Below are 13,239 nucleotides of genomic sequence, written 5' to 3' on the forward strand. Positions count from 1 at the left end.
TTGGTGTGAAGTCCATGCGGCAGGCTGGCGGCTCGGGCTTCTTCCCCATCGATGGTGCTGTCACAGGAGGAACCTGGATGTAATTTTTCTTTTCTTTTCTGTGCTTCCAAATAGTCTGCAGGGCCAATTTGTTATTCTAGTTCTTGCAAAGTGCCCTTTTGTAAAAGCTGCTGTAGTTGTACGGTGTTCTTGAGAATAATCCAGAGCTTCTGGCCCCTTGTGGGCGTATTCCCTAAAAAAAAACTCCAATGAGTGAATGAATTGTAACTTGTAAGCACAAGAAATGGAAATGAATGTAAACTCTACGTTAACTATTAGCAGGTTTGCACTGGATCGTCTGTAAACTTGCAACACAAAGCACACACACATGGGTGAACGGATTGCAGAGATAGGGTCAGTAACTGGGCATATTCCAATTCGTGATAGATAGTTTCTCCAGCTGGGAAAAAAAAAGGCGACATGCTGAGTTGCTTACAAGAATATCGGCAAACCTGCTCATGAACTACTTATTCAATGTAGAAGTGCTACAGTGCACTAGTGGCTCACATTTCTTCTTCGAAGGATCAGCCAAGAACACCATGGGAACTCGGATGGACGCACACAAGGAGGGAGCTGAAAAGACTGGACTACTGAACTCTTCCTCGCTCCTATCCTCTTCTACAATTGCTCCCTTTCTCTTTACGGGAACCTTGCTTCCTTACAAGAGAGAAGGGCTGTTTAACACCAAGATAGTTAGCCCATATAGAGCTCAACAAGGACTAGCTACTTTTTTTTAAAAAAAAATTCTTATATTGATTTATTTTCGTTGTTTGTTTTAATTTGCTACAATTTAATCTCAGTAAAAAAGCCACCACGTCACTGAGCTTTCACAATAAGTTTTTAAAAATATATATACTAATCATTTATTAATATTAATTAGGCAACCGTTTGCAAACTTCACACAAATAGACCCTGTCGCTCAACCATGAGACAAGGGATTTTTTTCAAAAATTAGAAAACTATTATGTTCCTTTGCTAAGACCTTCAAAATTATGAAAACATTAGATATTGTAGAGTATGCTCTCATCCACAAATTTTAACTCAAACAATGAGAAACAAAAAAGAGAAATTTCAGGAGAACAAAAACTTGTCTTTTTTCCTTCTCATTGTACAAGACATTATTTAAGCTGAATTTTTGTGGAGATTAATAATCTAGTCACTCCCTTCTCTAAACACCATTTGACCGGTAAAATAAAATATCTTGTACATGCATGTGTTCTAGTTTTTTCATCATTTCCATGTTGCCTTGAGCTGGTCATCTTTTTTATGCCATAAAACATGCATATTCCCGCTCTTTGATCATTTTCAAGACTAACCCTTCACATTTTTCAATCAAACATATTAGTCCAAACAAGAATTTTTTTTGTATCGCCTAGAGTTGAGACGATTAGGCCTTCTTGCCCGTTGGTTGGGAGGGGGCACCTTCCTCTAGTTGGACAAGGAAGAGGCAGCGTGGCAAAGGAGCAGCTGCAGAGCTAGGTGTCCTTACCTACCTTCCTGCTCTTTTCATTGTATTATTTAATTTTTTTTTAAGTTGGAGTATTTTCTGTGGAATACCCATGGATACTCTATACTTATGCCGCGCTATGCTCATGCAGCATATTAATTTTGTCAAATACCTGAAAATAAAGTATATGCATATATAGAAAAAATATTTTATTTCGCATTTTTATTTTCGTTTCCTACATCTCTAGCTATAGGTGGGGGAACGACACGGAGAGGCAGGAACTTCGGAGATCCATAAGACAGGCAAAGAAAAAAGGTGAATTGTGTACCTCTTTGTGCTCAATTTATAATTATGGATGCCCAAAGATTACAATACTTATTCATTAACATGTGAGTGTTGATTCCATATGTAGGAAATTGTGCTGTCCAGCCAAAAAAAACCAGGTAACAACAGATGTGTTTAGATTAGTAGATAGATGCATGCCAATGTTCTGACTAAATAAAATTGTAAGTTATCTACTGGTTTATTTCCTCTGCAGTATACCTTTCACCCGAGACTTCATACTAAGGCCCTCCTGCACATGAATGCCAGTACTGTGGTGCACAATTTTGGTACCAAGAACGTGTAAAAAGATCATATTCAGGTGAAGGCAGTTGTATTTGTTTTCATCTTTGTTGTAGGGGAGGTAAGGTCAGGTTGCCATTTCAAAAAGATCCTCCTCCATTTCTGGCTGGGTTGTTGAATCCAAACGGTGATGTTTTATCTAAATACTTCATTAAGTCTATTCGATCATATAATTCGATGTTTGCTTTTACATCACTCGGTGCTAAAATTGACACCGGTATAAACAAGGGTCCTGGGCCATATGTATTTAAAATTAATGGCCAGGTCTATCATCGAATTGGATCTTTGCTACCAGATGATGGTAAGCCCCCAGTGTATGCGCAACTCTATATTTTTTATACTGAAAATGAGGTCCAGAATCGAATATCAATTTTTGAGAGAGACAGGGATTGTCATAATGATAACGGAGTTGATAAAAAAATTGTTGAGGGCTTGCTAAGGATGTTTGACGAATCAAATGAGTTGGTAAAATTATTTAGGGCGGCTAGGGGCCTATTGGGACAGAGCCAATGCCAAACTTTGCGCCTTAGGCTATTGCACGATAGGTCCAAGTCTGCACCTCAGTATAGTGCACCGACAGGATCGGAGATAGCTGCTTTAGTAGTAGGGGATTTCTCAGAGGAGAAGAAGAGTCCTGACATAATTATTCAAGATAAAGGTGGTGGGCTTAGAAGAATTAGCAACCTTCATGCGAACTATATGGCCTTACAATACCCAATTTTGTTCCCTTATGGGGAGCAAGGATTCAACTTAGGGATTAAATACAATTGGTCAGGAACCTTGCGGGTTGGAGTTAGAGATGAGGTTACCATGCTCGAATACTATGCTTTCCAGTTACAACAACGTAGATGCGAGGCAACAACACTAATATGTGGCGACTGACTATTCCAGCAATATGTTGTTGACGCTTTTGCATCAGTAGAGGAGAACAGGCTTAGATTCATAACGAAAAACAATAAAAACTTAAGGTCCAAGGTGTACAAGGGCATTGCAGATGCACTGCACAAGGGTGATGTTGATGGGAAGAATATTGGGAAAAAAGTTATTTTACCCTCTAGCTTTACAGGAAGTAAAAGGTACATGGTACAGAACTATCAAGATGCAATGGCAATTTGTCGATTCTATGGACCTCCGGACCTATTTATTACTTTTACCTGTAATCCAAAGTGGCAGGAAATAGCTGATGCTCTTACATTTGTTCCAGGGCAAAGACCTAACGCTAGACCTGACCTAGTTGCTCGAGTCTTCAAATTAAAGGTCGAGGAGCTTGTTTATGAGTTGAAGAAAGGTGCTTATTTTGGGAAGGCACAAGTAGGTACGATTATCAAATTTTTGCCATATGTCGTTCTTATTTGGAAAATTAGTTATTACGAAGCATTTAGTAATTGTCCACTCTGCAAAAAACATGCACCAATACAAGAAAGTAGGGCATTGGGTTTTGTGGGTGATTTCTTAATATTGTTATTGCTATTTTGTTTCAGTACTCTATACCGTCGAATTTCAAAAGCGCGGTCTGCCTCACATTCATATTTTGGTTTGGCTTGAAGGTAATACCAAAGACCCCGCCCCTCCTTTATTGACTCAATAATATGTGCGGAGGTACCGGATAAATTATCTAATCCTTTGGGTTATAGCCTTGTTGATGAATTTATGGTGCATGGCCCTTGTGGAGAGCTGAACCAAAAATGCCCATGCATGAAAAACAATAAGTGCTCAAAATTCTTCCCTAAGGGTTATGAACCAAACACAATTGTTGGTGAGGATGGCTTTGTGCAGTATAGGCGTCGTACTGAGGCTGGGCATTTTATCGAGCGATATGGGGTTAAACTTGACAATGGATGGGTTATCCCATACAATTTAGCGTTGTTAAAACAGTTTAGAGACCATATAAATGTGGAGTGGTGCAATAAAACACACCTCATCAAGTACCTATTTAAGTATATTACGAAAGGCCCAGATCGCGCTAGAGCCATCATTGAATCATTTGGAGCCGATGTTCTTCATAGAGATTCACATGGTGAGGTTATCAATAGCAGTCTTGGTGCCCATCCATTAGATGCACAGATACAGCTTGAAGATGTCGATGAGGTTTGGGAGTACATTGATTGTCGTTATTTATCTTCACATAAGGCTATCTGGCGTATGTTCGAATTTGATATCCACTATAGGACGCCAGCGGTGGAGAGGTTAGCTGTGCATCTCCCTTTGATGAATAGCATTGTGTACCTAGCTAAAAGGCCATTGTTTGATATCGTAGATGACCCTTGTTACATGCAGACAACATTGACCGAGTAGTTTTCTGCTAATAGGATGTTCCCAACTGCTCGAGAGTTAACATACATAGAATTCCCAACAAAGTGGGTTTGGAATAAAAAGGATAAGCTATGGCATTCGCGTAAGGGACCTAAAAAAATTGGGAGGGCTATATATATCAATCCTAGTTGTGGTGATCTTTACTACCTTCGTATGCTTCTGAATGTTGCCAAGGGTGCTACATCTTATGAGGACCTTCGAACAATTAGTGGTGTTCTGTACCCAACATTTAAGGATGCATGTCAGGCTATTGGTCTTCTTGGTGACGATAATGAGTGGCGTGAGGCTCTTAAGGAAGCATCGGTGGGATCAGCTGCTCAAATGCGACAGTTACTTGTTACTATAATTCTTTTTTGCTCTGTTTGTGATGCAGCCTCTTTGTTCACTGAGTTCTATACTTATTTCACTGATGATATACAACACAGAATTAAAAAGATGGTACAATTGCCTTGCTATAAAGTGCCTGCAGAACATCTTAGAAATCATGTTTTGGTAGAGATCGATAATTTGTTTGTTAGGAATGGTGTTTCAATGACTGATTATGGTTTACCAAAGCCTAATCTAAATCTTTGTAACAAGGTGAAAAATAGATTGTTAGCTGAGGAGCTAGCTTATGACTCTGCAAAGCTTTTACATATGCATGATACCCTCATCAACCAACTAAACTTTGAACAGAGACATATATATGATGCCATCATACACTCAGTTTATGAAAAAATAGGTCAATGTTTTTTTTAATACGGGTACGGTGGTACCGGGAAAACATTTCTTTGGAATACAATCATTTCACGATTGCGATCAGAAAAGCTTATCGTCCTTGCTATAGTGTCATCAGGGGTTGCTTCCCTCTTGCTCCCTGGAGGTCGTACTGCACATTCTCGATTTAAAATTCCTATAGTTATTGATGAGTCATCAGTGTGCGATATTAAAAGGGGGACTTTTCTTCCTGATTTAATAGTAGAGAGTTCTTTGATTATATGGGATGAGGCCCCAATGACTCACCGGCATTGTTTTGAATCATTAGATCGTAGTATGCGTGACATCCTTGGTCAAATGGACTGTTCAAGGTATCACCAGGTGTTTGGTGGGAAGACAGTGTTACTTGGTGGAGATTTCCGCCAAGTACTACCTGTGGTTGAGAGTGGTACTAGAGTAGACACAGTGGATGCATGTATAACTAACTCTTACCTATGGAGTCATGTTAAGATTCTAAAGCTTACAATCAACATGCGCTTACTTGGGATGGCAGATAGTGGTTTACCAACAGAACAGGTGAAAGACTTTAGTGTCTGGGTGTTGAGTTTTGAGGATGGGACTGCAAAAGGGACTGCTCACACTGATGATGGGGACTCTGAGTTGATTGTGATACCACGCAACATCTTAGTTCCGAAATTAGACTCTGCTGTTGATAATATTATAAGATCTACTTACCTCAACTTAGAGACATCATATGCCGACCCAACCTATCTAAGGGAAAGGGCTATCATTGCTCCAAAAAATGATACCATTGATGAAATTAATAGCCGTGTTCTTTCTTTAATCCCAGGACATGAAAAGGTATACCTCAGTTTAGATACTTTGGTTGAATCCTCAAAGGAACATGGTAATTTGGACTTACTTTACCCAGTTAAGTTCCTAAACTCTCTACAGTTCAAAGGTATCCCTCCTCATAAACTTATGCTCAAGGTTGGTTCGCCTGTAGTGCTACTACGCAATTTAAATCAGAGTGCTGGCCTTTGCAATGGTACACGTCTTATAATAACACAGTTAGGAGATCGGGTATTGGAGGCTCAAATAATAACTGGATCGCATGTTGGTGACAAAGTACTTCTTCCTCGAATTGCCTTGCATGTTTCAAGCACTAAATGGCCATTTGTGCTTAGTAGACGACAATTTCTAGTTCGATTGTGTTATGCAATGACCATAAATAAGAGCCAAGGACAAACTTTGCGGAATGTTGGCCTCTACTTGCCACGTCCAGTTTTTTCTCATGGACAACTCTATGTTGCTATATCACGTGTGACATCTAGAAATGGCCTCAGGGTTCTAATTGATGATGATGCAGACCCTAACTCCAATGTGACCCAAAACATTGTTTTTAAAGAAATTCTTCAGTCCCTTTGGTAATTTTTTTGGTCAAATGTCAATACTATTCAACCTATAATTTGTTATCTACTGCAAAATATAATACTCCATTTGACATCCTTTTATTTTCTTCCCTCTCTGGTTGAACCGACAACAGATGGAGTACAGCTTACTATCACAAATTAATCCAACAAGGCACATTTGGTGCATCAAGGTTAGAGTTGCTAGGATGTGGCAGCTATCTGGGACTTCTAAGGGGAAAGATTTTACTGCTATGGAACTTGCTCTGGTTGATGAAGAGGTATACTATTTGACACATGCATTATTTTTGCTTAATAGTTGCGAACTTTGAATTTCTGTATATCAGGGTGTAGGTATTACAGCTTGCATTGGGCAAAAGGACCTTAAAAAATTTGCTAAAACTTTAGTGGAAGGACGATCTTATATGATTAAAAAATTCCAAGTTAGTAGGCAAGCAAAGAAGTTCAATGCTGTGCCCAACACACACACAATCTTTTTTACACCATGGACTGTTGTGGAGGAGGTACCTATTGAGTTATCCAACAATCTTCCACTCTATATTTTTAATTTTGTGGACTTTGAGGACTTAGATCGCAGAGCAAGGAACGACCATGGTTTAGTAGGTACGCACCATCCATAATTTTCGTTTCATGCTTTGATTGTCTATTTATCGAAGTCGTATAGTATAACATGATGACACGGTTATGGAATATTGAACATATGTTATTGGATAGCTTACAGTTATCCATCCAGTGGTGCAATTTAGCAGTCTAAATGGCCCTTTTGTTAGGCGATCAATAGAACTACGTGATTTAAGGTTTGCTTCCTACTAATTTATAACATTTTTGAAATTATTGTATACTTAGGGTACATAATATTGAAGCGATCGGCTTTTATCAATAACTTTGTGGGGTGAACATGCAACATCTTTTGAGGATGAGTTCCTTATTGAAACCATCGGTAAAGATGAACCAATTGTAATCATTTTTGCTGGGATGAAAGTGAGGCAATACTTAGGTGAGTGTTAGTTTATCCCATGCTGGCCATCAATAATAAATCCTATGTCCAGCTATTGTTGTAATGTGCTTACCTGAATGCCAAAATAGGTGCTACGACCTGTGGGAGTGGTGCTGCAAAAAAATGGTATATGAACATTGATATTCCTGAAGTTAATGCTTTCCGTGCTAGGTAACTTGCTGTATATATCATTTATTTTCCTTGGTTAAATTCTGCATGCAAGTTTGGTTGAAGGTGTACTTTATTTTGTCCTTAGTCTACAGGGAAGAGGTTCCGAAGTTCTGTTCCTACCAAGGGATAGTGATGCAGCGGCAGGTGATATTGACAAGGCAATTTCTAATAGGAAGACTGTATCAGAGTTCCTCTCCTTGGATCCTCATGACACTGATGTATTTTCTGTTCCTCAGATATGTTCTATGTGCAACTGTTATGTCATAGTACTGAAATTTAGTCTCCATTGTGTACTAGGATGTATGTTTTACTTGTGACGCAAAGATAAAGGAAATCAATGTTTCAAATGGTTGGTGCTACAAAGGATGCAGTACTTGTAAAAGGGGACTGAAAGCAACTCTCAAAGACTTTGAATGTACCAACTGTGACGAAACGAAGCCAATGATGATTCCCATGTACCTCCTACTTCACATGGCTTCTCCTTCAAATTTCCCAACTTGTAAATTATTCCTAACATGCCTTATATTCACAACACAGCTACAAGCTAAATGTGGTGATTTAGGACAGCACTGGTCGCGCAAAAATATTTCTGTTCGGAGGTGTAGCTGAGCAGGTTGTGCGGCAGACTACCACTGAACTTGTGGAAGAAAGCTCATCCAATCAGATCTTACTGCCTGCGCCCCTCCGCAGTCTTGTTGGCAGGAGATATGTGTTTCAAGTGGTTATCAGTGAGCAAACCTTTAGAACTAGGTAGCTATGTTTTCATGCTAGAAAGGTGTTTGCTGGGGACCAACACAGTGGGGCTGATGCCACTGGTCGTGAACCTCTAAAGGACCCTAGCGTTAAGTCTGCAATTGGGACAGCAAGCACTACCTATGGTAAAGAAACTGAAAATAGTGCTTTTAGCTTAACTGAAGCCCCCATAGATCCAGAAGGGGGCTCCACACCACCTCATGAAACTCACACAGTTACCACTAGAAAAAACTCATCAACCAAGGGAAAGGAGGTTCTTTCTAGTGCTCATGACGAGCCTGGGTATGTACCTTTGTCCTCTATGTTATGTTTGTCATGGCTACATGCTATGCTCCTCTAATTACATAAGTAACAATGTACAAATCATTAGAATAAATAATTGTAATATAAACAATAGCTCCCCATATTTGAAGAGGCGTGGAGACTAATAATGTATTTTTATAATGAAGTAGACTATTGTGTTGGCAGTTTATTGATTTATTTTTGTAATGCAGAAGTCTTTTGGGTAAAAGATCAAGGGCTGCTCGCAAGGAATTGTTCTTTGCAAAAAAAAGAAAAGGCAAGGTAGCTTATTGTTTATCATATTGTGTTACTGATTAAGCTTGTACAGATAAATAACTTATAATATTCCCAATTTACAGTGACGAGTAAGCCTTCCTTTGTGGTCTGCAGTATCAGCTATCTGCTAAATCTCCACTTTCAATAAAATGGTGATTGTTGTATGTGCCTGTGTTGGTGTCCTAATCTTCATGGAGTAATAAGTGGTGCACCGTTGTGCTTTATGCTTAGGTTATGTATTGTTACTTGTGTTGGCCTTTGAAGGTCCTTGGTACTATTTGTAATTACGAGGCCACTTTGTCAGTGTAGTAGATAAGATCTTTATGCCTTGCTATCAGTAACGCAAGGCTCTGAGCTTAGAAAATATAGTTTGTAGGCCCTTGTTTGTTGGTTTGAATGTCTATTTGATGTTTGGTCGTCATCAACTATCACAATTGTTCACATCAATCAATTCACTTATTTCGCATTCATCACAGCAACACATCTGCAGGCTTGGCTGAGGTGCTTAGGCAGGCTTGGTAGAGCATGATCAGTAGTAATGCAGGAAAACGACATATAAGTATAGTAAATAAATAATTATGGCACCCATAAAGTGCAATTTGATAGGTGACTCGGAGTGCCTTCGGTAAAACGGGCATAACTTTTGCATACGGGCTCCGATTTCGACTTTTTCTTTCTACGGACATCTACAGAAAAAAGTTATATCCGTTTCCCCCCGACTTTATCGGGTTCGGAGAATTTTTTGGGGCCAAAAACCCCTTGGAAGATTGAGTTCTCACCCCCAAAAGTTTTTGCACAGTTTTCGGAACACGCGCATGTGTCTGTAGCCGCCACCCCTTACATCAAACTTGAGCAAAATTGTACACTAATTCCTATTCTAGTGCTTATGAGTTGAGAAAAAAATAAGAGATAAATAAAAGGAAAATAAAAAAATATTTGTGAACAACTCAGGGTCAGAAAAAATGTCGATTTTTCTTTTTTTTTTGTTGTTGTGTTTTTGTGTCCACTGTGTTCCGTAAATGGCATTAAAAACATGAAGTGATGATACATGAAACTATCAAATGAGACATGTAAAATTCATATTCAATAAGGTAAATCGAACTGGCATTGTTCATTAAATATCCTCTTTTGTGTAAATAGTCTGCGCAGTAGTCCTGCTGTCTGTAAATGTGAAAGTGCCCCATAATTTAGGCATGCTGTGTGTAAGTGTGAGGTCACATCCTCCTTGTCGTCTACCTCATGGGTCACCTATAATGAGAAAAGCGGTGACGTGGAGTCCTCCTCTGCTGTGAAATGTTCTCTTCTGTGTAAATGGTCTGCTCAGTAGTCCTGCTGTCTGTAAATGTGCAAGCGCCCCATAATTTAGGCATCCTACGTGTAAGTGTGAGGTCGCATCGTCCTTGTCGTCTACCTCATGGGTCACCTATACTGAGAAAAGCGGTGACGTGGAGTCCTCCTCTGCTGTGAAATGTCCTCTTCTGTGTAAATGGTCTGCTCAGTAGTCCTGCTGTCTGTAAATGTGAAAGCGCACCATAATTTACGCATGCTGCGTGTAAGTGTGAGGTCACATCTTCCTTGTCGTCTACCTCATGGGTCACATATATTGAGAAAAGCGCTGACGTGGAGTCCTCTGTTGTGAAATGTCCTCTTCTGTGTAAATGGTCTGCTCAGTAGTCCTGCAGTTTATAATGTGAAAGCGCACCATAATTTAGGTATGCTGCGTGTAAGTGTGACGTCGCATCCTCCTTGTCATCTACCTCATGGGTCACCTATACTGAGCAAAGCGGTGACATGGAGTCCTTTGTTGTGAAATGTCCTCTTCTGTGTAAATGGTCTGCTCAGTAGTCCTGCTGTCTATAAATGTGAAAGCGCCACATAATTTAGGGATGCTGCATGTAAGTGTGAGGTCGTATCCTCCTTGTTATCTACCTCATGGGTCACCTATACTGAGCAAAGCGGTGACATGGAGTCCTCCTCTGTTCTGAAATGTCCATTTCTGTGTAAATGGTCTGCTCAGTAGTCCTGCTGTCTGTAAATGTGAAAGCGCCACATAATTTAGGCATGTTGTGTGTAAGTGTGAGGTCGCATCCTCCTTGTCGTCTACCTCATGGGTCACCTATACTGAGAAAAGCGGTGATGTGGAGTCATTCTCTGTTGTGAAATATCCTATTCTGTGTAAATGGTCAGTGCTGTAGTCCTGCTGTCCATAAATGTGAAGTCACACCATAATTTAGGCATGCTGCGTGTAAGTGTGAGGTCGCATCTTCCTTGCCGTCTACCAAATGGGTCACCAATACTAAGAAAAGTGGTGACGTGGAGTCCTTCTCAGTTGTGAAATGTCCTCTTTTGTGTAAATGGTCTGCACAGTAGTCCTGCTGTCTGTAAATGTGAAGTCACACCATAATTTAGGCATGCTGCGTGTAAGTGTGAGGTCGCATCATCCTTGTCGTCTACCTCATGAGTCACCTATATTGAGAAAAGCGGTGACGTGGAGTCCTTCTCTGTTGTCAAATATCCTCTTCTGTGTAAATGGTCTGCGCAGTAGCCGTGCTGTCTGTAAATGTGAAGTCACACCATAATTTAGGCATGCTGCGTGTAAGTGTGAGGTCGCATCGTTCTTGTCGTCTACCTCATGGGTCACCTATACTGAGAAAAGCGGTGATGTGGAATCCTTCTCTGTTTTCAAATATTCTCTTCTGTGTAAATGGCCTGCGCAGTAGTCCTGCTGTCTGTAAATGTGAAGTCACACCATAATTTAGGCATGCTGCGTGTAAGTGTGAGGTCGCATCGTCCTTGTCGTCTATCTCATGGGTCACCTATACTGAGAAAAGCGGTGACGTTGAGTCCTTCTCTGTTGTCAAATATCCTCTTCTGTGTAAATGGTCTGCGCAGTAGTCCTGCTGTATGTAAATATGAAGTCACACCATAATTTAGGCATGCTGCGTGTTAGTATGAGGTCACATTGTCCTTGTCCTCTACCTCATGGATCACATATACTGAGAAAAGAGGTGACGTGGAGTCCTTCTCAGTTGTGAAATGTCCTCTTCTGTGTAAATGGTCTGCGCAGTAGTCCTGCTGTCTGTAAATGTAAAAGCGCACAATAATTTAGGCATGCTGTGTATAAGTGTGAAGTCACATCGTCCTTGTCATCTACCACATGGGTCACATATACTGAGAAAAGCGGTGACATGGAGTCCTTTTCTGTTGTGAAATGTCCTCCTCTGTGTAAATGGTCTACGTACTAGTCCTGCTGTCTGTAAATGTAAAAGCGCACAATAATTTAGGCATGCTGCGTATAAGTGTGAAGTCACATCGTCCTTGTCATCTACCACATGGGTCACATATACTGAGAAAAGCGGTGACATGGAGTCCTTTTCTGTTGTGAAATGTCCTCCTCTGTGTAAATGGTCTACGTAGTAGTCCTGCTGTCTGTAATGTGAAAGCGCCCCATAATTTAGGCATGCTGTGTATAAGTGTGAGGTCACATCCTCCTTGTCGTCTACCTCATGGGTCACCTATAATGAGAAAAGCGGTGACGTGGAGTCCTCCTCTGCTGTGAATTGTCCTCTTCTGTGTAAATGGTCTGCTCAGTAGTCCTGCTGTCTGTAAATGTACAAGCGCCCCATAATTTAGGCATGCTGCGTGTAAGTGTGAGGTCGTATCGTCCTTGTCGTCTACCTCATGGGTCACCTATATTGAGAAAAGCGGTGACGTGGAGTCCTCCTCTGCTGTGAAATGACCTCTTCTGTGTAAATGGTCTGCTCAGTAGTCCTGCTGTCTGTAAATGTGAAAGCGCACCATAATTTTGGCATGCTGCGTGTAAGTGTGAGGTCGCATCTTCCTTGTCGTCTACCTAATGGGTCACCTATACTGAGAAAAGCGCTGACGTGGAGTCCTCTGTTGTGAAATGTCCTCTTCTGTGAAATGTCCTCTTCTGTGTAAATGGTTTGGTCAGTAGTCCTGCTGTTTGTAAATATGAAAGCGCCCGATAATTTAGGCATGCTGCATGTAAGTGTGCTGTCACATCCTCCTTGTCATCTTCCTCATGGGTCACCTATACTGAGCAAAGCGGTGACGTGGAGTCCTCCTCTGTTGTGATATGTCCTTTTCTGTGTAAATGGTCTGCTCAGTAGTCCTGCTGTCTGTAAATGTGAAAGCGCCCTATAATTTAGGCATGTTGCATGTAAGTGTGAGGTCGCATCCTCCTTGTC

General features: G+C 40.6%; 1 pseudogene; it reads left to right on the forward strand.

Moving 5' to 3' along the window:
* Positions 1–6,665: 6,665 nt before the first annotated feature.
* LOC133886324 (replication protein A 70 kDa DNA-binding subunit C-like) lies at positions 6,666–9,184 on the forward strand (annotated as a pseudogene).
* The last annotated feature ends 4,055 nt before the right edge of the window (positions 9,185–13,239 follow it).

The sequence above is a fragment of the Phragmites australis genome, chromosome 12 (assembly GCF_958298935.1).
Source record: "Phragmites australis chromosome 12, lpPhrAust1.1, whole genome shotgun sequence".
Classification (NCBI taxonomy): domain Eukaryota; kingdom Viridiplantae; phylum Streptophyta; class Magnoliopsida; order Poales; family Poaceae; genus Phragmites; species Phragmites australis.